This window comes from Moschus berezovskii, chromosome 15 (genome assembly GCF_049115385.1).
Source record: "Moschus berezovskii isolate FMDL1 chromosome 15, NW_MosBer_1.0, whole genome shotgun sequence".
In the NCBI taxonomy this organism is placed as follows: domain Eukaryota; kingdom Metazoa; phylum Chordata; class Mammalia; order Artiodactyla; family Moschidae; genus Moschus; species Moschus berezovskii.
This window is the reverse complement of record NC_142474.1, coordinates 48,014,883-48,037,575: the sequence shown is the minus strand read 5'-3', so window position 1 is coordinate 48,037,575 and position 22,693 is coordinate 48,014,883. Positions and strand designations below refer to the sequence as shown.

At 40.3% G+C, this 22,693-nt stretch overlaps 1 long non-coding RNA gene across 1 annotated transcript; it reads right to left on the bottom strand.

Moving 5' to 3' along the window:
• Nucleotides 1-10,616: 10,616 nt before the first annotated feature.
• LOC129558785 (uncharacterized) lies at nucleotides 10,617-22,671 on the bottom strand. Its single transcript, XR_008686456.2, has 4 exons — nucleotides 22,213-22,671; nucleotides 21,478-21,547; nucleotides 20,838-20,955; nucleotides 10,617-19,865 (listed from the first exon to the last, which is right to left on the bottom strand). It is a non-coding gene; the product is annotated as an uncharacterized LOC129558785 (long non-coding RNA).
• Nucleotides 22,672-22,693: the final 22 nt, after the last annotated feature.

Here is a 22,693-nt window from a genome sequence, read left to right as displayed (position 1 = left end):
CCACATGCGACGAGTTGACTCACTGGAAAAGACTCTGATGCTGGGAGGGATTGGGGGCAGGAGGAGAAGGGGACGACAGAGAATGAGATGGCTGGATGGCATCACCGACTCGATGGTCATGAGTTTGAGTGAACTCCTGGAGTTGGTGATGGACAGGGAGGTCTGGAGTGCTGTGATTCATGGGGTCGCAAAGAGTCGCACACGACTGAGTGACTGAACCGAACTGAACTGAACTGAACTAGTGTAGCTGAAGTTTTTACCTTGGGGCAGATTACAAGGTAAATCTTTCTTTACTCTTTTTTTTTTCTGTGATAGTATCTCTCTGATAGTTAGTGGCCTCGGGTAAAAGTGTAACCCACTGAGTTCTGCCCACCCACCTTCTCTGTAAACTTGGTTGTACTGGTGTATCTCTAGAGGCTCAAGTTCTTACTTTTGACTTGATTTGATTTCCCCAGTATTTCTGAATTCTTCTTCTGTTTGCTCTGTTGGTTCCCTTTTGGTCTTGATCTCTTTTGGCCCTGGCTGATACCTAAATCCAGAGAATTTCAGAAGTTGCTTGATAACTCAGCAAGGTAACTTTTACTTGGCTGCATCAGGTTCCAAACAATCTGATTATCGCATTTATAAGGACCAGCATCTCTTACAACATACCAGATAAAAATGCTTTCACTTAACTGATGAAGTGCAAGGTTTATAGTTCTTATCTCTCAGTAGCTTATTTTGAGAAAGCCGGTTATATGCAGTCATTTATTCTCTCAGGCCAAATTCATACTGAATCAAGAATTCACTATCAGCCTTCTATCCTGTCCGCTTTTAATAATTTTAAATGGTCAAATGAATCTGACATTTTAAAAAAAACATAAACTTTTGTAACCTTAAATTATATGTTCTGAAAATAATAAATAAGAAAGAATATTTGACTTTATTTAAACACCAAAAATGTTTAAACTGTTTTAATCAGATATTCAGTGAAATACAAAATTTGCTAAGACTTTGTAATCTTTTCAAATTTTGGATCAGTCTCGAATCAGATGAATTTGTATGTTTGGCATGCTTATTTGTAAGTTTCTTGGGAAAATTCTGAAAAATATAATTTCTAAGCCCTGATGATTCTTAACCAATTTTATTTCTTAAAATATAGATTTTATTTTTAAGACAATTTACACATTCTTTATCCAATTTGAGTTGATGATGTCCTAAATGCTCCTAGTTATATGAACTATATAACCTATGAATTCAAAGACGTTTAAAAAAATCTTTGGCATTATATCATTTTGTATGAGTCTATGACTAAGGAATGCATTCCTATGGAAGAATTAAGAAACTTTCCATAATTTTCAGTTTATTTCACTATGCAAAGTCAAATTTCTCTCACACTATAAACACTTATAAAAATCATCAATGGCTAGAGCCAATGCCTTATAATTGTCAGAAAATGGCTTTTCCAATAACTTTACAAGAAATTCATAGCTCAAAAGAATTCACTATAGAAACCAAGTAAGAATTTCATAAGAAACACAGATTTGAATAGTCATTAGAAACACTAGACACTTTCCAAAACAGTAAAATATGCATTAATAAAACTTCAAATTACAACAATGCTATAATCTCCCTCCAACAATAGTTGTTAAATATAAATATTACTGCTTTAGATAAATAACGATGATGGAAACATCTGGTGAAAACTGGCTACATGTTAAAACACTTGAAATTTTTTAAAAGATTAAGGTCTCTGAAAATAAGTTTATTTCTAGTAAACCATCAGAAATCTGACCAGAAATAGCTCCCTAAGTATGACTATTAGTACATGAACGCCTAATACCTTTTTCAAAGATTCAGGAAACAATTAGGCTTAATTTTCTCAACAATAAAATATACAATCACTACCGGTAGGCTCTTTTGCCTCAATTCAAATATCCATTTAGTCAAGTAAAGCACTCACTTTAGGCAATGATCAGAAACAGGAAATGAGAAAATACAGATTCTAAAAGTAGTCAAAAAGAGCACTGTAATATTCATGGGGTAAAACCTGAGACTATCAAAGAGCTGATAGAGCAGACCATCACCACATACACCGTTTACAATTATTCACTGCACAGCTTTGTCCCAAGAACAGCATCTATTATGAAAGCATTTCAATTCTAATTCATGCTAGTTCATATTTACATTGTAAAAGTTGTTTCTGGATCAAATGTTTAAAAGAAAGATGTTAAAATGTGTAAGGTTCAAGGACTATCTATAAGAAACGACTCAGAAAAAAACTATAAGTTCAGTTCAGTTGCTCAGTCGTGTCTGACTCTTCACGACCCCATGAATCACAGCACGCCAGGCCTCCCTGTCCATCACCAACTCCTGGAGTTCACTCAAACTCATGTCCATCGAGTCGGTGATGCCATCCAGCCATCTCATTCTCTGTCATCCCCGTCTCCTCCCGCCCCCAATCCCTCCTAGCATCAGAGTCTTTTCCAGTGAGTCAACTCGTCGCATGAGGTGGCCAAAGTATTGGAGTTTCAGCTTTAGCATCAGTCCTTCCAATGAACACCCAGGATTGATCTCCTTTAGAATGGACTGGTTGGATCTCCTTGCAGTCCCAGGGACTCTCAAGAGTCTTCTCCAGCACCACAGTTCAAAAGCATCAATTCTTCGGCGACCAGCTTTCTTCACAGTCCAACTCTCACATCCATACATGACCATGGGAAAAACCATAGCCTTGACTAGACAGACTTTGGTTGGCAAAGTAATGTCTCTGCCTTTTAATATGCTATCTAGGTTGCTCATAACTTTCCTTCCAAGGAGCAAGCGTCTTTTAATTTCATAGCTGCAATCAGCATCTGCAGTGATTTTGGAGCCCAAAAAAATAAAGTTTGACACTGTTCCCACTGTTTTCCCATCTATTTCCCATGAAGTGATGGGACCAGATGCCATGATCTTTGTTTTCTGAATGTTGAGCTTCAAGCCAACCTTTTCACTCTCCTCTTTCACCCTCATCAAGAGGCCTTTGAGTTCCTCTTCACTTTCTGCCATAAGGGTGGTATCATCTGCATATCTGAGATTATTGATATTTCTCCCAGCAATTTGATTCCAGCTTGTGCTTCTTCCAGCCCAGCGTTCCTCATGATGTACTCTGCAGGGTGACAATATACAACCTTGACATACTCCTTTTCCTATTTGGAACCAGTCTGTTGTTCCATGTCCAGTTCTAACTGTTGCTTCCTGACCTGCATACAGGTTTCTCAAGAGGCAGGTCAGGTGGTCTGGTATTCCCATCTCTTTCAGAATGTTCCACAGTTTATTGTGATCCAAACAGTCAAAGGCTTTGGCATAGTCAATGAAGCAGAAATAGATGTTTTTTTGGAACTCTCTTGCTTTCTCCATGATCCAGCGGATGTTGGCAATTTGATCTCTGGTGCCTCTGCCTTTTCTAAAACCTGCTTGAACATCTGGGAGTTCACAGTTCACATATTGCTGAAGCTTGGCTTGGAGAATTTTGAGCATGACTTTACTAGCGTGTGAGATGAGTGCAATTGTGCGGTAGTTTGAGCATTCTTTGGCATTGCCTTTCTTTGGGATTGGAATGAAGACTGACTTTTTCCAGTCCTGTGGCCACTGCTGAGTTTTCCAAATTTGCTGGCATATTGAGTGCAGCACTTTCACAGCATCATCTTTCAGGATTTGAAATAGCTCAACTGGAATTCCATCACCTCCACTAGCTTTGTTTGTAGTGATGCTTTCTAAGGCCCACTTGACTTCACATTCCAAGATGTCTGGCTCTAGGTCAGTGATCATGCCATCGTGATTATCTTGGTCATGAAGATCATTTTTGTACAGGTCTTCTGTGTATTCTTGCCACCTCTTCTTAATATCTTCTGCTTCTGTTAGGTCCATACCATTTCTGTCCTTTATCGAGCCCATCTTTGCATAAAATGTTCCCTTTTAAACTCTAATTTTCTTGAAGAGATCTCTTGTTTTTCCTAGTCTGTTGTTTTCCTCTATTTCTTTGCACTGATCACTGAGAAAGGCTTTCTTATCTCTCCTTGCTATTCTTTGGAACTCTGCATTCAAATGCTTATATCTTTCTTTTTCTCCTTTGCTTTTCACTTCTCTTTTCACAGCTATTTGTAAGGACTCCTCTGACAGCCATTTTGCTTTTTTGCATTTCTTTTCCATGGGGATGGTCTTGGTCCCTGTCTCCTGTACAATGTCACGAACCTCTGTCCAGAGTTCATCATAAACAGCAATCATATAGAAGAGAAAAGCAGTCAAATGTAAGCAAATATGTTCAGCCTCATTAGTAGTGAGATATCAGCAGATTAAAATAATAATATTCTCAGCAGATCAGCAAAATTCAAAGACTGATAATATCTAGCATTGTCAAGGGCATGGGTATACACTGGTGGGCTGCAAATTGACAGAATCTTTCTAGAAGATAATGTGTAGCGTGTTTTAAACATTTTTAAAATACACATGTTCTTTGGCCATAACAGTCCAACTTTCTGGAACATATATATACATATATATCATAATGTATGTATTACATATATTTGAATGTATAAATGAATACATTCAATATGTTATTGAATACTGAATGTATATGATTAGAGGGTATATATATTTTATATATATACAAAAATTAGAGATGATTAAGCAAACATGTTAAGTTATGGATATAAAGATACACATTTTTAGTGATATCTCCTAAAAAGTAAACAGTTGAAGGATAAATTGTTGGTCTGTTCAGTTGCTAAGTTGTGTCTGACTCCTTGCAACCCCGTGAACTGCAGCACACTAGGCATCCCTGTCCTTCACTATATCCCTGAGTTTCTCAAACTCATGTCCATTGAATCAGTGATGCCATCCAACCATCTCGTCCTCTGTGGCCCCCTTCTCCTCTTGCCCTAAATCCTTCTCACCATCAGGGTCTTTTCCAATAAGTGGGTTCTGCATATCAGGTGGCCAAAGTATTGGAGCTTCAGCTTCAGCAACAGTCCTTTCAAATATTCAATGAATATTCAGGGTTGATTACCTTCAGGATTGACTGGTTTGATCTCTATGCTGTCCAAGAGACTCTCAAGAGTCTTCTCCAGCACCAGTCTGAAAGCATCAGTTGTTTGGCGCTCAGCCTTCTTTATGGTTCAACTCTCACAACCATACAAAACTATGGTTTTTCCATTAGTGATGTATGGTTAGTTTCCAAAACTACCGGAAAAACCATAGTTTTGACATTAAGGACCTTTGTTAGCCAAGTGATTTCTCTGCTTTTTAACATACACTGTCTAGGTTTGTCACAGCTCTTCTTCCAAGGAGCAAGCATCTTTTAATTTTGTTAGCTGTAGTCACTATCCATATTGATTCTGGAGCCAAGAAAATGAAATCTGACACTGTTTCCACTTTTTCCCCTATTTGCCATAAAGTGATAGGACCAGATGCCATGATCTTCATATTTTGAATGCTGAGTTTTAAGCCAGCTTTTTCACTCTCCTCTTTCACCTTTATTAAGAGGCTCTTTACTTCCTCTTCACTTTCTGCCATTAAAGTGGTATCATCTGCATATTTGAGATTGTTGATATTTCTCCCAGCAATCTTGATTCCAGCTTGTGAGTCATCCAGCCCAGCATTTCACATGATGAACTCTGCATGTAAGTTAAATAAGCAGGGTGACAAAATACAGCCTTGAGATACTCCTTTCCCAATTCCGAGGCAGTCCTTTGTTCCAAGTCCAGTTCTAACTGCTGCCACTTGTCCTGCATACAGGTTTCTCAGGAGGCAGGTAATGCGGTCTGGTATTCCCATATAAGAATATTCCACAGTCTGTTGTGTTCCACACAGTCAAAGGATGAAATAAATTATAATAAATCGTTGTTATAGAATGCCATGCAACATTAAAAATAATGAGTAGGTGAATTTATCCAGAGTAACACAAATTTCATGATATATTCTTAAATGAAAAATTACAGCCCAAATACACAAAATGATACCAGGAATTCAAAGTAGCCTTAGATATACAGGAATCTGGCAGAAGCAAAGGCCAGTCTTCTCTACAAGGAACTTTTTTCCCCAGTTCTCAAAAAATTCACTGAAAAAAAAATTTCAAGGGAAATGAGCAGCTCACAGCAAAATACCATTCAACACACAGGGAAACAAGGTACCATGAATGAGAAGCAGCAAGAATAAAGCTATTAGAAATAAAACCACAAGACTTCAGATACTGTTATTATCAGGTTATAAAATAATTATGCTTAGCATGTATAAATAAAAGTCTGAAAATCTGTATAGAGAACAATAGACTATATAAAATGACTGTAATCTGCTAAGAAGCAAGTAGAGTACCTGGAAATGAAAAACGTAACTACTGAAATGAACAAAATAAACCCTCAATGGATAGGTTTAACCGTAGATTAGACACAGCTGCACTTTCACAGCATCATCTTTCAGGATTTGAAACAGCTCAACTGGAATTCCATCACTTCCACTAGCTTTGTTCGTAGTGATGCTTTCTAAGGCCCACTTGACTTCACATTCCAAGATATCTGGTTCTAGGTCAGTGATCACGTTATTGTGACTATCTTGGTCATGAAGATCTTTTTTGTACAGTTCTTCTGTGTATTCTTGCCACCTCTTTTTAATATCTTCTGCTTCTGTTAGGTCCCTACCATTTCTGTCCTTTATCGAGCCCATCTTTGCATGAAATGTTGCCTTGGAATCTCTAATTTTCTTGAAGAGATCTCTTGTGTTTCCTATTCTGTTGTTTTCCCCTATTTCTTTGCATTGATCGCTGAGGAAGGCTTTCTTACCTCTCCTTGCTATTCTTTGGAACTCTGCATTCAGATGCTTATATCTTTCCTTTCCTCCTTTGCTTTTCGCTTCTCTTCTTTTCACAGCTATTTGTAAGGCCTCTTCAGACAGCCATTTTTCCAGCAAATTTGGAAAACTCAGCAGTGGCCACAGGACTGGAAAAAGTCAGTCTTCATTCCAATCCCAAAGAAAGGCAATGCCAAAGAATGCTCAAACTACCGCACAACTGCACTCATCTCACACGCTAGCAAAGTCATGCTCAAAATTCTCCAAGCCAAGCTTCAGCAATATGTGAACTCCCAGATGTTCAAGCAGGTTTTAGAAAAGGCAGAGGCACCAGAGATCAAATCGCCAACATCTGCTGGATCATGGAGAAAGCAAGAGAGTTCCAGAAAAACATCTATTTCTGCTTCACTGACTATGCCAAAGCCTTTGACTGTGTGCACCACAATAAACTGCAGAACATTCTGAAAGAGATGGGAATACCAGACCACCTGACCTGCCTCTTGAGAAACCTGTATGCAGGTCAGGAAGCAACAGTTAGAACTGGACATGGAACAACAGACTGGTTCCAAATAGGAAAAGGAGTATGTCAAGGATGTATATTTTCACCCTGCTTATTTAACTTATATGCAGAGTACATCATGAGGAACACTGGGCTGGAAGAAGCACAAGCTGGAATCAGGATTGCTGGGAGAAATATCAATAACCTCAGATACGCAGATGACCCCACCCTTATGGCAGAAAGTGAAGAGGAACTCAAAGGCCTCTTGATGAGGGTGAAAGAGGAGAGTGAAAAGGTTGGCTTGAAGCTCAACATTCAGAAAACAAAGATCATGGCATCTGGTCCCATCACTTCATGGGAAATAGATGGGAAAACAGTGGAAACAGTGTCAGACTTTATTTTTTGGGGCTCCAAAATCACTGTGGATGCTGACTGCAGCCATGAAATTAAAAGACGCTTGCTCCTTGGAAGGAAAGTTATGACCAACCTAGATAGCATATTAAAAAGCAGAGACATTACTTTGCCAACCAAGGTCCATCTAGTCAAGGCTATGGTTTTTCCCGTGGTCATGTATGGATATGAGAGTTGGACTGTGAAGAAAGCTGATCGTCGAAGAATTGACACTTTTGAACTGTGGTGCTGGAGAAGACTCTTGAGAGTCCCTGGGACTGCAAGGAGATCCAACCAGTCCATTCTAAAGCAGATCAATCCTGGTTGTTCATTGGAGGGACTGATGCTAAAGCTGAAACTGCAGTACTTTGGCCACCTCATGCGACGAGTTGACTCACTGGAAAAGACTCTGATGCTGGGAAGGATTGGAGGCAGGAGGAGACGGGGACGACAGAGAATGTGATGGCTGGATGGCATCACCGACTCGATGGACATGAGTTTGAGTGAACTCCTGGAGTTGGTGATGGACAGGGAGGCCTGGCGTGCTGTGATTCATGGGGTCACAGAGAGTCGGACACGACTGATCGAATGAACTGAACTGAAGAGAGAATTAGTGATCTCAAGGACAAGTAATCATGTGGATGTTATCCAGAAGGTGGCACAGAAATCATATGCAATATATGGGAAAATAGGTTAAGAAAATGGGTGGACAGACGAGATATGTGCCTAACTGGAGCTTCCCAAGGGGCGCTTCTGGTAAAGAATCTGCCTGCCAAAGTAGGAGATATAAGAGACATGGTTTTGCTTCCTGGTTTGGAAAGATCCCCTGGAGGAGGGCATGACAACCCATTCCAGTATTCTTGCTGGGATAATCCCATGGACAGAGGAGCCCGGCAGGTTACAGTCTCCATGGGGTCACAAAAAGTTGGACACGACTGAAGCAACAAAGGACAAACAGAGCTTCAGAAAGAAAAGAGAGAGGGAGCAGAGTTAATGTATGAGAATAAAACAGCTGAGAATTTTCTAGAATTGTTGAAAAGGATCTTTGGTCAGACTGAAGGGCACAGCAAAAATCAGGCAGGATAAAAATGAAGAAAACTCACAACTAGAAAAATTATGGTGAAGCTGTAGAGCATCAAAGAAAAAGAGATCCTCAATTCTATAAAAGAAGCTGTATTTGATCTTTATACATCTTATGCTTTTTTTGCTCTTAGTTATTATTATGCTACTGTTATTTTCAGCTATTTTGAACATTTATTTGAGATATGCACAATATTATAAAGTTACAGTTATACAGCATATTGTGATTCACAATTTTTAAAGGTTATACTCCATTCAGTTATTTTAAAATATTGGCTATATGTCTTATGTTGTGCAATACATTTTATATTAATAGTTTATTTATCGTACAAATAATAGTTTGTACTTCTTAATTCACTACTCCTACCTTGCCCCTCCATTTCTCTCCCTACTGGTCATTACTAGATTTTTCTCTGTGTCTATGCCCTATGCTTTTTATAAATGCTTATTATTCAAAAGAAAGAATGAAAAGAGATCTTAAAAGGAGATGTACTACCTTTTGAGGAGTAACAAGTCAACATCTGATTTCTTGATGGCAAAAAAGACTGTGAAGTGATATATTCAATGTACAAAGAGAAAACTATTTTTAACCAAGACCTCTATTCTTAGTGGAAAAAAAAATCTTTTCTGCATGAAGCCAAGCTGATGCGAAGAACCGACTCATTGGAAAGGAACCTGATGCTGGGAAAGATAGAAGGTGGGAGGAGAAGGGGATGACAGGGGATGAGATGGTTGGATGGCATCACCAACTCGATGGGCATGAGTTTGAGTGAACTCCGGGAGTTGGTGATGGACAGGGAAGCCTGGCGTGCTGAAGTCCATGGGGTCGGAAAGAGTCAGACACGACTGAGCAACTGAACTGAACTGAATTAGGTCATCAAAAACTGAGGGGAATTTGTCATTAGCAGATCTTTGGTTGGTGGTTTACTTGCTAAGTCATGTCTTAGCGACCCCATGGACTGTAGCCCTCCAGGCTCCTCTGTCCATGGGATTTCTCAGGCAAGAATACTGGAATGGGTTGCTATTTTCTTCTCCAGCAGACCTCTACTAAGGGAAAATCTAACGAGTATAAAAGAGAGAGAGAAGGAAAGTGATATCATATTCAAAGTCTGAGATACAATTGGAGAGAAATGTCTACTAATGGCCATGACAAAGCAACAGGATCTGGATTTAGGCTCCTGCCTGAAGCATCACCACCACCAACAGAATAGAGAGACTGGATGAAGCTGTAAAACGGGGCATGACAAGCCTCTCAGAGGTGACAGTAGGTTCATTCTCCTGGATGTAGTGACTGTTTCATATATGTTGAGACTTATCAAATTGTATACTTTTAACATGTGTAGTTTACTGAACATTAGTCATACCTCGATGATTCTTCTTTTCCAAAGAAAAGGAAAGCAGAGAAAGTGGTAAATATATGCACAGAAACAAACAATATGAAATGATGACTGTATAAAGCAGCGATAGCATGTTGTACCAGAAGGGACACAACTCCAGCAGGGATGAGGGCTCAGCAGTTGGCCAAAGAGACTAATCTGAGACTTTGATAAGTTAATTATGTCTGTTATTTTCTGGTAACCACAAAAAGAACAGTATCAGAGTGCACGACTTCCAAATAGTAGTAGATAAAACAGAATTCGGAAAAAATTAATCAAGCAAAAGGCAACAGAGGAGAGAAAAAGAGTCATAGAAAAGATGGGACAAATGGAAACATAAAATAAGGTTTCACATAATGTAAATATCTTAAATGCCTTCATCAAACACAAAAGTTGTCAGACTATATATATTTTTTACTTTATTAAAAAAATTTTTATTTTGTACTGAAGTATAGTTGATTAACAATGCTGTGTTAGTTTCAGGTGTGCCACAAAGGGAGTCAATCATATACAAACATGTATCTATTCTTTTCCAAATTCTTTTTTTCCCATTTAGATTATTACGGAGTACTGAGCAGGATTCCCTTTGCAATACAATAGGTCCGTGTTGGTTATCCATTTTAAATACAGCAACATGTACATGTCAATTCCAAACACTGTCAGACTGTATTTTAAAAAAAAATCAGCTATATTCTGTTACAATGAACATATCTAAAATGTAAATTTCCAGAAAAATTGAAAGAATAGAAAAAGATACACCAGGAAAACACCAAACAGAAAGCTGAGGTACCTCTATTAAAATCAGATAAAATATACTCCCAGGAAAAAATCATTACTAGAGAAAAACAGGGTAACCTTTTAATGATAAAAGGGTCAGATCTTTAGAAAAGACAACAAACTCCCCTGGCAGTCCAGTGGTTAACGCTCTGTGCTTTGAAAAGCAGGGGGTGCCGGTTCATTCCCTGGTTAGGGAACTAAGATCCCACATGCTGCTCTGTGCAGTGCAGCCAAAAAAACAAACAAACAAACAATTTAATTTGGTTCATTTAAATTTCTGTGTATCTATTAAGATAGCTTCAGAATGTAAAAAGCCAAAATGTTTCATGTGATTAATTCTGGCCACTGAGATATAAGTAGAACTGTGGTATGGCAATTTCCTTAAAAGAAAGCCAGTGCATGACCTTTGCCCTTCTTCATGCTTTCCTCCCTCCTGTTGGCTGGAAAGTGGTCCTTATGCTGGAGAGGGAGACCTTGGAAATGTGAGTCCTGCCCAGCGGAGGAGGAGCCTGAATCCCCCAGGACTTTGCAGAGCTGACTGCTGATGCAGACTACTGTTGTAATAAACTTCTGTCCTCTGCAAGCCACTGTTTTTGGAGTCTCTGTTTCTTATACCAGAACCTACTCTTAACTAAGTAAGTTAACCTGCTCTTAAGTGAGCTTACAGAAGCTGAGGAAGGAGACACTTTTGCAAAGGAGGGGGAAAAATCATCATGGCTTTCCTAATCCCAAAAAGTTCCTGTAATGTTATTATAACACTTAGGTAATCAATAAGACAGGAGAAAAAACAGTTTCCTCAAATGACAACTGGCAATGTATTGCATATGGTTTATTAATCGTGCTTCTGCCTCTTTCAGCTGATTTGTGAGTTAGGAAGGAAACAGAAGATTAATTTAGTTCATTTAGACTTCCTTTTCTCCCCCTTTTTCTACCTTAAGAACTTAATATCCATGGAAATTACAAAATGGCCCATTTGTGTTTAAAATCCTCTATAGGAAATGTAATTGAGTAAATGCAATACCCCTCAGAGAGAATGTACGCATTCTAATTTCTGGTCTATGATATTGGATTGCAATCTGTTTGTCATCCCTAGAGACTAGTTTCATTCCTGCTTCTGTTGCTGTTGTTTTTTAACCCAGTGACAAAACCCAGAGAAGAACTGCTTCGAGCCCAAACACTTGCCAGGTAATAGTACAGGGATAAGACTATGAATCATTGAGAAAATCAAAGGAAGATTTCAGTATGGAAAACCAATGCCAGTGACTTCAATAACTGCTCTTCAGGACCCCAACTCTGAAAGCTAATGGGTTCTGGCACATTGTGACTGGTGCAGATCCATACTGGAGCCTATTGGAGGGTGTGACTTAAGACCGCAAAAGGCAGAGGAACATGGGGCCTGAGACGCTCCATCAATGAACCAAGTGAGTGGCTTCCAAACTGTGAACATATGAACTCTTGCCGAAGGGTCTGTGGGTCTAGATACTATATAGGAAATCAGTGTCCAGATCACAAATTGTTTCTGAAATGTACCTAAATATATTCTGAAGCACTAAGCCCCATCCTGGTTTTCCCATCCTCTCTTTTTACAATCATCCTTCCTCCACCTTACAAAACTCCGAGATGTATTCTAGTCACCAAAGAAGACAATTCATCTCACCATAAAACCCTAACTTACTTATTTTCTTACAAATAAATCACACTGTGCAGTTAAACTAATTTTCATTGCAAATAATGTATCCATCATTTCATTATTTGAAAAGGATAATACTCTTGGCTTTTAGATCTTTAATAGTATTACAGAGTGACGGGCAAAAGACGACTAGTCACTCAAAGAATGCTTCTTTTCTCAAAATAAGTAATATCCCCCTTTAGCTATGTTCTCATTCAGTAGAGACACATGATTTACTAGGCATCTGGAAGCCATTCTTTTAAGACGTCTTCACTGTTTCCTTTGGTGTTTTTGGGAGACATCACCCGGATATTATTAATCCTCAGTTTGTTTTTCCAAAATATCAAGTCTCACATTAAATCCTTTATTCTCCATGAGGATTTCTGAAGTAATCACTTCTTGGCTAGACTACACATTTTCTATATCAAATAACTTTCCCTGCATTCCAGTGTATTTTGCTCTGAGTTTCTACTTTTTAAACATCCAGAACAGGGACCAAGTGCTACCTGACGTAAAATGGGGTATTTTTTTATGGTATTCTGTATTCTTATTTAGATAAAAGAGAGAGTTGAAAACAAAAAGAGAGACTTTGAAAAAGTAATTTAGAAAAAGATTTTTAAAGACTCAAAATAACTGAATAAAAATAAAGAGGCAAATCAGAACACTTCTCTAGGCTATTCATCCTAGATATTCTCTTTTTAAACACATGATTACAATGTGTTTAAATTATTTGTATACAATCCTAGATTTGCCTGCTAGAGGACAGAGAATATGATAAGGTGACAGAACTACCATGATGATGTAATGGGAATGAAGACCAATATCAAAACACACTTGTTGAATGACACATTGAAGAAGGTGTGCTGGTGGACTGGATTATCAGTTCCAGCGATTTCTTCAATCTGCTGAAGTGGTATCAGATTATCTACACCCTGGCCATGAGTTCACAGTGAGCAAATAACAGCTCTCCTACCTCTGGCTTTGGGCTTGACCATGTGATTTTCTGGATCCATGGGAAGTCAGTTGGAATGTTCATGAAAGTGATTCATGATGACAAGTACATGCCATACATAGCCACTGGCCCTCTGCCTGAGCTCTGGAACGAGATGTGGAACAGGTTTCACAGCCTGGAACCAAGCCTAGAAGCACAGCCTGAACCAGAGTATTCTGGCCTCATCTAGATGAGCCAAACTGCAAGAAACTGCACCTGACCTACAGGTCTGTGAGTGCAAGTATTACTGAGTGGGGTGCTGGGTTAGTGAAGTGAAGTTGCTCAGTCGTGTCCGACTCTTTGCGACCCCATGAACAGTAGCCAACCAGGCTCCTCCATCCATGGGATTTTCCAGGCAAGAATACTGGAGTGGGTTGCTATTTTCTTCTCCAGGGGATCTTCCCGACCCAGGGATCGAACCTGGGTCTCCCGCATTGTAGGCAGACGCTTTGCCATCTGAGCCACCAGAGAAGTCATGCAGCAGTATTACAGCTCTAGTTACTTGTCACAGAAGCCCCGTCTCTTCTGATGTCTAAGTTCATCAGGACTGGGTGTCTCTAAGTCTGTGTGATGGATGATGGAGCACAAGCTTTCCACAAAGTGGTTGGCCCTGGTTCTTCTTGAGAAATTGATTGAATCCTTTTATTTTTCCATAAAAATCACAGAGATGGGCAAGACTCTTACTCATCTTTGGTATTGCTCAATGTTTCTAAATTTCTAAATGACATCCTTAAACTGCTATGGCTTGGTTTTCCTTTTTAGGAATTACTGTTGTCTTCTTACTTTGGAAATAGAGGGTATAATTCTGTTGGCATCATTCCTGCCCCCTGCTACCCACACATGTTCCCTCTTGCAACACCTGTCTATTTGATTGGAAGAACTCTCAAGTGTCAGCACCTGTTGATCTCTGCATCCATGCTGGTCAGCATCAGGCCTGCCTGAAAATAGACATCGGGTTGCCAGTGTGAGGAAGGAGGCCAGGAGACAGCAGGGAGGGTGAGGGTGTGTGTGTGTAATCGGGAGCCCATATTTCCTTAGTTCCATGATTTCTGTACAGTGTTTTCAGCTGTTCCTGGTGCTCTGAGTGATAAACCTTTAGATTGGGAGAAGAATTTACATGTCCAGCTACTCCTTGAACAAGGCTTTCAAGCTGTCTTCCTGTTTTCAGTCCACTCTGCACCTTCAGAGATGCCTCCAAGTTCTGAGTTTTTCCAGGGTCCATTTTTCTGCAAATGTTTTATTTTTATTGGCTTTGATCCCTTCAAGGTTTTAGGATTCAGCTTTCTCCACTCAGTTAAGCCATTTCAACGCTTCTGTTTTCTATTACCCATGTTCTGTTGGTATGTTTCACCCATTTCATCTTCCCTCCCATTCTCTTTCCTCACTGTCATTTTTGTGGGTTTTAGTGATGTGCACAATGCACATATTTGATTAGAAATTTAGGTTTAATTAATCCTACAGACCAGTTTTTATCATTATAGTAGGTGTGGCTCAAACTGATAAAAGAATGCACCTCTCTGGGTTTATTTTTCATTTTTCACTTATATGGAAATGAAGTATACAACATACTAGCCCTAGTCCCCCCTCCTTCCATTCAGTTAGAGACTTCTCTTATTTTATCTTCTCACTCATTAAAGGTCAATCAACTGCACAACATGTAAATGTGAGATAAAGATCAGAGAAAACACTTTTGTGTTTTCAAATGTTTAAGGCAATCCTACACTTTTATTACCTTAGAATAAAAATCATTTTGTTTGATGCATATGAAATGATGGTTGATATATGACCTAAATTTGAATTATCTGTATAAAGAATTTATATTTACTCGTGCATTCTATGTCTACTGTTTCTTACACGGTCCTAATTATTTACTATAGGAACACACGCTCATTGCAACACACCAGAAGATAAGAAGGTATAAAACAAAAACATTCATAATTCTTCCCCATCCATCCACTTTCTGAGGCAATGTATAGTACTGATTTGTTCTGTACATCATCCACAATTTGTACATACACCTAAGAAATAATATGTTAAACGTTTCACTCATTCAAGACATTAGGATTCAAGATACAATAGATAATTTATTCCAGAGTAAGGCACTAGGCTGAGATGTAAAATTGTAGAGGTTATAACTGGAAAGTCAATTTCCTGCCTCACCCATATTGAAGTTATAGAAGGGAAATGAGTGGATTTCCAGGGAAGAGCTTTTTGGAGAGAGCTGTACTGGCCATCTCTTTTCTGTTCACGTGCCCCTCAACCTCAGTTTAGAAGGATGGAAGAAGCGGGACTTTAAGAAGACTACTTCAGTTCAGTTCAGTTCAGTCACTCAGTCGAGTCTGACTCTTGGCGACTACTTAGAGAGCTTAGTACATGTCCTTCATACTGTGCAGTTGTGAGTCGGGGAGGAGACAGTGGATGAGCCTGGGGGATGAGAGACAGGCAGAGTACAATTGAGGAAAGCCTCAATCGTGACAGGACTGACCTGCAGAGTGAGTTGAGCAGATAATGTATGAGTGCTTCCCATGGGTCAAATTTTGGCTATGGGTGAAAAATACAGTGGGGGTTGGAGGAGGTGGGATGGTAGCTATAAAACCTCAGCAGAAAGTAAATGTATGAACAGCTAGATTCCCAGGAACAAAGTCAGAGGAAGAAGCTTGTTTAGGGATGGTGCAAAATACAGTGAGAAGGACACCAACACTGCAAGATTTTTGAAATCCCAAGAAAAACTTTCATAAGAGAAACAGCCAGATCAGGCTTAATGCAAAGAATGCAGAGTTAGTTTTTGACAGGACAGTTTATAGAGACTCCTTGTCCTTCTACTTCTCCCTTCACTGACCTTTCTCACCTAAAGGGCTAGAGTGGGACTACAGGAAGGTAATAGTGAGGACCAGGAACAAATAAGAAGCTGGCCATGCTAATCCTATAAGACCAGTATCATCCTGATACCAAAACCAGAGAATGATGTTACACACACACAAAAGAAATCACAGGCCAATACAGGTGAAGAGGTGCAAAAATCCTCGACAAAGTATTAGCAAACCAAACTCAACAACACATTAAGAAGATTACACATCATGATCAAGTGGAATTTATCTCAAGGATGCATGGATAATTCAATATCTGTAAATCAATCATTGTGACACACCATACTAACAATTTGAAGAATAAAATAGTATCATCTCAATAGGTGCAGAAAAAGCTTTTGACAAAATTCATTATCCATTTATGATTAAAACTCCCCCCAAAAGTAGGTATAGAAGGAGCATATCTCAACATGACAAGGGCCATATATGCAAGCCCATTGCTAACATAATTTGTTGTTGTTCAGTCGCCCAGCCATGTCTGACTCTTTGTGACCCCATGGACTGCAGCATCCCAGGCCTCCCTGTCCTGCTAACATCATACTCTAAGGTAAAAAGCTGAAACATTTCTTCTAAGATCAGGAACAAACCAAGGATGGCCCACTGTCACCACTCTTATTCAACACAGTATTAAAAGTCCTAGCCATGGCAATCAGAGAAGAAAAAGAAACAAAAGGAATCCAAATTGGAAAGGAAGAAGTAAAACTGCACTGTTTGCAGATGACATGATATTAATACTATACAGAGAAAATCCTAAAGACACCATCAAAAAACTACTAAACTCATCAACAAATTTGGTGGAGTTGCAGGATATAAAATTAGTATACAGAAATCTGTTGCATTTGTATATACTAGTGACTAATAATCAGAAAGAAAAGTTAAGAAAACAATTTCAGTTACCATCACATCATAAACAAGATATCTAGAAATAAACCTACCTAAGACTGATGCTAAAGCTGAAACTCCAATACTTTGGCCACCTCATGCAAAGAGTTGACTCACTGGAAAAGACTCTGATGCTGGGAGGGACTCGGGGCGGGAGGAGAAGGGGATGACAGAGAATGAGATGGCTGGATGGCATCACCGACTCGATGGACATGAGTTTGAGTGAACTCCGGGAGTTGGTGATGGACAAGGAGGCCTGGCGTGCTGTGATTCATGGGGTCGCGAAGAGTCGGTCACGACTGAGCGACTGAACTGAACTGAAGGAGGTAAAAGGTTTGTAAACAAAAAACTATAAAATACTGATGAAAGAAACAGAAGATGACACAAACACATGGGAGAATATACTGTGCTCATGGGTTAGAAAAATTAATATTGTTAAAATGACTATACTCCCCAAGGAAACCTATAAAATCAATGCAATCCCTATAAATATCAATGGCATTTTTCATAGAACTAGAACAAATAATTCTAAAATTTGTACAGACACATAAAAGATCCTGAATCATAAAAACAATCTTAAGAAAGAAGAACAAAGCTGGCGGTCTCACACTCTGATTTCAAATTATACTACAAAGAAAGCTACAGTAATCAAAATAATGTGGTATACACATACAATAAACACTGATCTCGCTCACTCTTCTAAAACAGCTGTGTAATAGTCCTTCCCATGGATATGCTGTATATATTTAAACCAGTGCCATATTGGTGGATGGAGCTTCACAAGTGGTGCAGTGGTAAAGAATCCACCTGCCAATACAGGAGATATAAGAGAATCAGTTTCAATCCCTGGGTCAGGAACATGCCTTGGAGGAGGAAATGGCAACCTGCTCTAGTATTCTTACCTGGAGAATTCCATGGACAGAAGAATCTAGTGGTCTATATAGCCCATGGGGTGGCAAAGAGTCAGACATGACTGAGCATATGCACCCATAGTGTTGCAGGTCAATTACACTTCAAAAACAAACAAGCAAACTCATAGAAAAAGAAATCAGATTTGTGATTACCAGAGGCAGAGGGTGAGAGGAGGGGAATTAGATGAAGGTGGTTGAAAGATACAAGCTTCCAGTTATGACATATAATTACTAGTAATGTAATGTACAACAAGATAAATATCATTAACACAGCTGTAGGTTATATGTGGAAGTTCTTAAGAGAGTAAACCCTAAGTGGTTTCATCACATGGGAAAAACTGTTCTCTATTTTTACAATTTATATCTATATGAGATGACTGAATGTTCATTAAACTTGTGACAATAAGACATTGTGATAATGTATTTTGACAATCATTTTATGATGTAAGTCAGATCATTATGCTATACACCTTAAACTTACACAGTGCTGTATGTAAATATGTCAGTAACACTGGAAGACAAAAAGATGAACTTAGTGTGTAATGGAGGTTGCTGCTGCTGCTGCTAAGTCACTTCAGTCGTGTCCGACTCTGTGTGACCCCATAGACGGAAGCCCACCAGGCTCCCCCGTCCCTGGGATTCTCCAGGCAAGAACACTGGAGTGGATTGCCATTTCCTTCTCCAATGTGTGAAAGTGGAAAGTGAAAAGTGAAAGTGAAGTCGCTCAGTCGTGTCCGACCCTTAGCGACCCCACGGACTGCAGCCTACCAGGCTCCTCCATCCATGGGATTTTCTAGGCAATAGTACTGGAGTGGCTTGCCATTGCCTTCTCCGTAATGGAGGTTAACAAATGAATAAAGATTTGGATAGAAAACATAAAGATAACGAGATACAAAGGCCCACCTTAATATGGGAAAACCCTGCAGGGCCATCCCAGACCCAGGGCAGTTTAGCTTTTCTCCCTGTCCAGTCCTGTTGCCTTCACTCCCCTGGAAGGGCTCCTCAATGCATCCTTCACAGGCCTCTCTCCATCCTGGACTGTTACTTAGGGGCCTGACCCACGGGGGTAGGTAATTAATAGTCGTCCTGCTTCTACTCTTGCACCTTAACAGCTAGACTTCTTAGCAACATGAATCAGATCATGCCACTGTTTCCTTAAAACCCTCCAATAACTTTCATTTGCTCTTGGAATACAATCTGCCTCTTCATCATGGCTTCAAGGTACTACCTTCTGTGACTGCCCACTTGCAACGTCTCTTCTTCTTTGCTTACTGTGCTCCCTGCTATGGGCCTTACTCCAGGGATTCTGAAGAGTTTAACAGATTCCTTTTTTTTCCCCCCAGAACTGGAACTGGACAACCCAGTTCTGCGAACAGAGTTCCTGGTGGCACATACCAGTATCAAAAAAAAAAAAAAATACTTATCAAATAAATGAAAGTCTAGGAAGTTAGAATGTACACAGAAAGAGCCATTTCATTTCCAGTCCATGGACTTGGTCCATAGTCCATCAGCTGAGGCTGCCATTCTTTGATGGTTGGTCTCTGTCTCTAAGCAAAGGTTGGACCTGGGGAATTTGGCCATTAGAGCTTCATCAGACTTCGTGCAAATGTCCCACCATCAGAATTCTGTTGAAGTCCAAAAAATTCCATTAACAGGAGATCTTGTCCCCTCATGAGACTTAACTCCATTATTGCACAACTGAGTGATTGTACTTTCTGGCTAGATTTGTGCAGTTCCACTGTCAGTCCTTTCCGGATTGAGGTATCAGACACTCAGACCAACCTTCTCCTGATTCTGGCCTGTATATGCTCCTGTTGGCTGCCCCACACCAGGGGGCCCCACTCTAACACAGATGAATGGGTTCCTGAAACCCACCGACTCCCCTGTTTACAGAATGCCATGTTTGGAACTGTGTTCTCCCCTCCCCATTCATATGTTGAAGTCCCGTTTCTCAGAATGCAAACCTGTAGGAGATAGGGTCTTACAGAGGTAATGCAAGTTAAAATGAGTTAATGAGGACGGACCCTAGTCCAACACAATGATTGCCTTTGGAAAAGGGGCCTTTTTCAGAAACAGGTGTACAGAGAGGACATCCCAAGACATGAAGATGGCCGTCACAAGCCAGGGAGAGAGGCCCAGAACAGATCTTTCCCTCACAGCCTTCAGGAGGAATCAACCCTGCCAACACCTTGATTTTGGACTTTGAGCTCCTAGAGCTGTGAAACAATATATTTCTGTTGTTTAAGGTCTATGGTACCTTGTTAGGCAATCCTAGCAAATGCTTACGTGGAATCTGCGCCTCAATATTTACTTTGCACCAGGGGAGCTGAGCCACCCTGAGCCAGGGTGGATGGTTTCACGGAGAGCTTATTTAGCCAAAAACATCCCAACCTTTCTCAGATGCCCACGGCAGACTTTCTCTAAAGTTCCACTGGACAAAACTGGGTCATGTTTCAGCTGCAGGCAATGCTGGGAGAGCCCTCTGCTACAGCAAACACCTGTGCACCCTCAGTGTTGAAAGCTCTTTTCCATAACACAGTCACTCAGAATCGTCAAACTGGTTCTATCAAGTGTGTCCAGGGAAACATGGGTCTTACCTGTCTGCTCCCTGGTTCAACAAAGAATGTCAGGTAGCAAGCCATCTTCAGTCAGATGATTAATCAATTTTGCTCCTTCCACAGGTCATTCTAGTCTTCCAGCTCTTAGGGATACACACTGGAAGGAAACAGAAAAGGTCCCTGTTTCATGGTGCTGACTGCAGTGGCAGGAGACAGGCAAAAAGACAAAGAGGAGTTAAGTTCTACTGAGAGACTTCTTTAGGTGGGATGGTGTGTACCCTGAGAAATGGTCAGTTAAGCTAGTGCTTGAACGTGGCGAGAAAAAAACTGGAAGAAGCCAGCTGGGAATTCTACAAATTTAAATATTGTTAGAAGTTGTTTTTTTTTTTTTTTTTTAAACTCGAAGCTAATAAATTCCAATTTTGAATAGGATTAAGCAACGATAGATTCTGACTTGGCATGAGTTTGGCCAATGCTCAGATCTTGGTTGGTGCTGGTTTGTTTCCGCTTTGCAAACCAAGGTCAACTGTCCAGCACTCTGTAGATCTCTGGCCAGTTTCTACATTGGATCCAGTAAATGTGTTCTCATATTCTACAGCTGATTAAAATGCACAAGTGAAATGAAATACCAGAAGAAGCTTCATGCCTCTGAAAGGTGGCCCCTCCCCAGCTTGTTTACCTTCACCAGGTCATGACCCTGCTTCAGTTCTACAGGTGTGATCCTGTGCTCCTGAATGTAATCTTACCACCTGTAAAAAAATTTTATTGGGCCCCTTACACCTACTGGCACATAATCTTCCTTTCTGGTGCTTGCAACTCTAGGCTTCTCTGGAAGGGAGGCCCCTTCAGGCAGAAAGATTCCACTCCTAACAAGTTTCACAATCTCAAAAAGAGAAGAACCCAAAGCAAGGTCACATCAACCTTATTTCTCTGTGTGTCTGCAGAAAGCTGTTTTTGAGTGGCAACAGCATACTACCCTCACAGATGACACTTGACATCCTCCCAGATCTGCTGGCTTTAATGAAAAACAATCCAGTTCTAGTTCCTCAACACTGTCTCCCTCCCTCCCTTCCCCCCCGCCAACTATCTCTGCTGTCCCCAAACACTCCATCAGCCAAGACAGTACACCGCTCATACCCCTCCTTTTTTTTTCACCCAACAAATTTTTTCTTTTTTTCCACTCCCTCCCTCTGGTTTTTCAAGGTTGGTCTCCTTTTGGTGGGCTTCCTAGGTGGCTCAGTGGTAAAGAATCCATCTCCCAATATAAGAGACACAGTTCAATCCCTCGGTCAGGATGCTCCCCTGGAGAAGGATATGGCGACCCACTCCAGTATTCTTGTCTGGGAAATCCCATGGACAGAGGAGCCTGCAGGGTTTTAAAGCCCATGGGGTCACAGAGTCGGACACGACTTACCCAACTAAGACTTAACAACATTTCCTGATGGTAGAGTGTCTGCTGGTGGGGTCAAAGTCATCTTGGCACACAGAGGCGAAAGGCATTTAGAAACACAGGGAAATTTCATTTCATTCTAGTTCTCCGAACTAGAGTATCCAAGAGCAGTTTCTGCTTTTCCAGTTAATATCCTAGAAGTCTAGTTTATTTGCTTTCTGGAGAGAAAAATGTGCACCTCAAACATCCTGTAAGAGGCCCTGTGCTATTTTTCAGAATCCAGGAAAGATTTCGGGTACACAGAACTCCTCAAGGAATGCGATGGGACTTCTGTCTAGAAGCCTAGAGGGAAACAAAACGGCGTTTCCAATGATTATTTTCCATTTGCTTTCGGTTCTACCGTGAAATTGCTGCTAAAACCTCTCACCGCGCGTTAGGGAAGGTGACAGGTTTTCCACCTGGAGGAGCCAGGAGGACGCGACCTCGGAGAGCTGGAGAAAAACGA